This window comes from Peromyscus maniculatus, chromosome X (genome assembly GCF_049852395.1).
Source record: "Peromyscus maniculatus bairdii isolate BWxNUB_F1_BW_parent chromosome X, HU_Pman_BW_mat_3.1, whole genome shotgun sequence".
NCBI classification, from domain to species: domain Eukaryota; kingdom Metazoa; phylum Chordata; class Mammalia; order Rodentia; family Cricetidae; genus Peromyscus; species Peromyscus maniculatus.
In genome coordinates this window covers 86,614,236-86,618,638 of record NC_134875.1, presented here as the reverse complement: position 1 = coordinate 86,618,638, position 4,403 = coordinate 86,614,236, and the positions used below count along the sequence as shown (strand labels likewise).

Here is a 4,403-nt window from a genome sequence, read left to right as displayed (position 1 = left end):
TCTTTTTGTGGGCGTGTGTGTGCCTGCGCGCTTCTGTGTGCGTCTCTCTCCCGGTGGCTGTTCTGCTTCCTCAGCAAGCCCTTCCCTCCCCCCTCCACTTCGTTTTTTCTTTCTTCTTCGCCTTATTCCTCATTGTCGTCTTCTTTTTAATGAGACTTAATTAGCATCGAGTTCCTCCTCCCGCTCCCTCTCCGCCCAGTCTCCGCCCCTGCCCTCCCCTCGTTCCCCTGCCCTCCCCTCCCTCCTCTTCCCTCCTCCCGAGGTACAGGCCAAGCGATCTGACGAATGCACTTGAGAACAAAGCGCCAGGCTAATTCGGGGCCTGCTCAGGAAGCCGGGGCTGAGCTGAGATAATGGGTCTGAAATAGCCCGGCACAATTATGTTTCCTCAGCCTGTGGCCAGGCGGGTGCAGGCTCAGGCGCTGGGGCGGACGACAGGGCGCCTGGCGCAGGGCACCAGATGTGCCTTGCCCACGGTGGTGAGGGCCACGCTTCAGCACCCAAAGCCATCCTCTGCTGGTTTTCTTTGGAGGTTCTCTCCTTCCTTCTAGGAGGCCTCCAGTCTCCAGCAGGGAGAATCCAAGGGTCACTGAGGATCACATACTCAACCACAGTCACCAGAGGAGTTAATGGAAAAACTGAGTCCCGAATCCCAGAAGCCTGGCTCACTGATATCACTTCCCCTTGCTTGGCTGTGCTGTTCCATGGAAGGTATGGAACGGGGTCTGGGGCCACCAATAAGGCCTCTCTAGGAAAACAGCCTTCCAGAATGGCCAGAGAAGGGGCAACGGGGGCTGTTCCGGCATGCCAATCAAAACAGGACATTGGCAATGTGCCCATCACAGGAGCGGCTTAGATATCATTTCGGTATCCCATGCATGTGTTTTCTGAATCCCATCCAGAGCTTGATGCAAGACTTGGGGGAGATGAATGGGAAGAACTGGCCTAGGAGGATCAGGAATCCCCTGCAATAAGGCTCTGCCCCTTCCCAGCTCTCTGCCCCGCCATCATGCCTTCACCTGGATGCCAGGCATAGCCTGGGTGCTGATAATGAGAAGAATCACGCACTTTTATGCCCTGAGTTGAATGCCAAAGCCTCGGATCTTCTCCGACCCAGAGCTGGTGGCCTCTTTGTAAACATGTGTCCCTTCTGCTTCACTTTGCATCCACCCAGTAGCCAGGCTCAGTGCCAGGCTCAGAGAAACTGAGAGAACCATGTAGTGAGGCTGTGACGACAGCTGGGACCAAGAAGCTCTGCAAGGATGGCGGGGATGGGCATCAAGGAAAGCTTCTCCCAGAAGGTAGCATTTGAGTTAGCAGTGGGAGATACCAAAGGCTCGTCCAGAGAAAGACAGAGGGACCAGAGAAGGCACCAGGGCGTAATGTAAAAGCACTAAGCTGAGGGACGCTTACATTCTTCCAACTCTGTCTCCTGGGGCTGGAGGGAAGCAGTGGGGAAGGATCTCCTGAGCACGTGGGCTGGGCTTGCACATGGACTTGACTCTATGGATGGCCTGTCAGCCCTGTAAGGGTCACCTCCTGCTTCTTTCCTATCAGCCCTCAGCTCTAACCAGACTGGCTCAACCTGACCCTCAGTCCTGGATTGCTGTTCTCCAGAGCCCAGGGCTTCCTGCTTGAGATTCCACTGTGAACTTCATTTCTCCTCCTGTTGCTTAATCCTGCCCTCAGCTCTGGCCCCCCTCTTTGACGGTGGTGATCTCGGAGGTGAATGGGTGACCCTTGCTGGATGCGCATGTATTCAGATGCAGCAGCTCACCTTCCTTTGGTGCTTTCCTACCTCTGGGACTTCATATAGCATTCCTAACCTTTCTTACATCAGGACCTCAGATAAGCCCCAGTCCAAGCATCTGGTCATACCTTCTGATGATTAATCTGCGTCTCCCAGAGCCACCATGGGAAGTGGTCCATGTTGTGAACTACTCAAGGGCCAAGAGTGTGAGTGGGGGCTGATAGTCAGCTGGCATTCTGCTCATCAATATTGCACAGGTATAGACCTCCTCTGCCTACTGAGGGAGCCCTCTACTAATGGTACCAAGGTGCTGAGTGGGTGGGTAGACCCTGCCCATCCTCCTGCAGGGCCTGGAGGAAGAGGACTGTAAATGATGAACTCTACAAGGCCGTCCCAACTGAGAACCTGGGTCCATGAGCTGCAACACATATCTGGTGAGTGGAGCCAGCTCCGGGACAGAGGCTGTTCCGGGCTGTGCAAAGGGACTGCATGCCAGGATTAGTGAGAGGAAATGAAAATTGGGGATGGCCCTCGGGGGAATTGACTACAGATGATGTCAGAGAGGAGGCTGCCTCCTGGAGAGTAAGGGACCCGAGGAGCTGCTGGGGGAGGGAGGCCATCTGCATTGTCCTCCGCACACTAGTCAAGCCCACCTGGTTCTTTGACCTCTAGCCGCCTGCTCACTCACTTTGCGCCCGGGAAGCTGAAGAGGCACATTCTGGGGGTGGCTGAGAGCATTGCCATGGGAAGGTATAAAAAGGAAGCTCCAGGATGGGCTCTGACTTGCAGTACCCTTCTGAGCTTGCAAATAATAAAATAATAATAATAATAATAATAATAATAATAATAATCAGCTCAGAGTAGAAACGAAACTGAGACCCTGGAAGATAGAAGATGGCAAAGTCCACATTTGAGCCCTATTCGACTCATCTTTAAAGTCCAGGCTTCTCCAGGTCCAGAGAACTTCCAGCCAGGAACAGGAGCTCAGGGCCAGGCATTACTGGAAATGACTCAACATCCCAAAGCCTCCTGTTTAGAATGATCAGTCCTATTTCCCAGACTAGGAAAAGCAAAACCACACACAGCTAATAAGTGTCAGAGTGGCCTTGGGAGTGTGGAAGGGATGGGAGATGTTGAGAGAAGAGGAAAATGTGAGCCCGTGCACGAATTTGCACGTATGTGCAAGGAATGTATGAAGCACCCATGCCAACTGGGTAGGAGAAGGAGATGTGGGGGTCCAGCCAGAAGTAGCTATGGGGTGGGTGGGGAAAGGGATGGCAAGTATGTAGGCCTAGTGGTATGTCTAGAAGGTGCTACAGAGAAGGGAGGGCTCATTTGGAGAGATTCCCCGCCTCGAGTTAGAAAATAGCCCTTTCTTCTTTCACCGGGAGGCTGGGCTTTCTCTCCAAGGCTCTGCCCTTGCCTACTCCACTATGGGGGCTCTGCCTTCTCATAAGTCCCCAGCTGGAGCCCCCAGCCCCGCTCCCTAATTCCGGCGGAGCAGGCAGCGTGCCCGCATGCCCAATTGATTCTCCCAGCACACACAGGTAATTCATCTCAGCTTCCTTTCCAGGCCCCCACCCCAGATGTGCAGCCGTCCCAGCAGCCAGAGACCGGCTCACCCCACCCAGATCGCCGGCCAGCTGCAGCCCCCTGTTTCCCAGGGAAGAGAACTAATAAAGGACAGTCTCGGAGCCACAGCCTCCCCAGTTCCCTCTTGCCACAGCCGCCCCATAAAACCGAGGGGAGAGATATAAAGGGAACAAGTGTGAGTGAAGACAGAGTTTCCATCTGAGGAGGGGAGTGGAGATGTGGGGCCAGGCAGACAACAGGCAAGAGTGATTGGCCTCGGGGGCCCAGACAAAGGCAGAATGTCCCCATTTGCAGCCACTTAGGCCCTTATGGCAGCTTCTCAGGAAGGGACAGGACACAATGGGTGGAAAACAGGGTGGCAAGTGTGGTGGCTACAGATATCCTTGGAGCTGCATGGGTAGGAAGATTGTGAGTTCAGGGCTAACCTAGGGTACACTGTTGGACCCCATGTCAACAAAACAAGAGAAGGAGGAAGAGGGAGGGAGGGAAGGAAGGAAGGGAGGGAGGGAGGGAGGGAGGGAGGGAGGGAGGAAGGAAGGAAGGAAGGAAGGAAGGAAGGAAGGAAGGAAGGAAGGAAGGAAGGAAGGAAGGAAGGAAGATAGATGGGGACTGGATGTGGTGGTGCACGCCTTCAAATCTTGGCACTCAGGAAGCAGAGACAGGCAGATCACAGTGAGTTGGAGGCTAGTCTGTTCCACAGAATTAGTTCCAGGCCAGAGAGAGAGAGAGAGAGAGAGAGAGAGAGAGAGAGAGAGAGAGAGAGAGAGAGAGAGAGAGAGAGAGAGAGAGAGAGAGAGAACAAGCTGGGTATGATGGTTCATGCCTATAACCACAGAACTCAAGAGGCTAAAGTAAGAAGATCACCACAAGTTCAAGGCCAGCCTGTGCTACATAGTGAGTTCCAGGCCTACCAGGGCAAGGGCCATATAGCAAAAGCCTGTTTCAAAAATAGCTGGGGTTGGGGATTTAGCTCAGCGGTAGAGTGCTTGCCTAGCAAGCACAAGGCCCTGGGTTCGGTCCTCAGCTCTGAAATAAATAAATAAATAAATAAATAAATAAA

The 4,403-nt window shown here is 53.6% G+C and overlaps 1 long non-coding RNA gene across 1 annotated transcript; it reads left to right on the top strand.

Annotated features, from left to right (window-relative positions):
* Positions 1 to 292: 292 nt before the first annotated feature.
* Positions 293 to 3,802, top strand: LOC143270880 (uncharacterized). The gene is made up of 3 exons (XR_013048098.1): positions 293 to 2,007; positions 2,098 to 2,184; positions 3,324 to 3,802. It is a non-coding gene; the product is annotated as an uncharacterized LOC143270880 (long non-coding RNA).
* Positions 3,803 to 4,403: the final 601 nt, after the last annotated feature.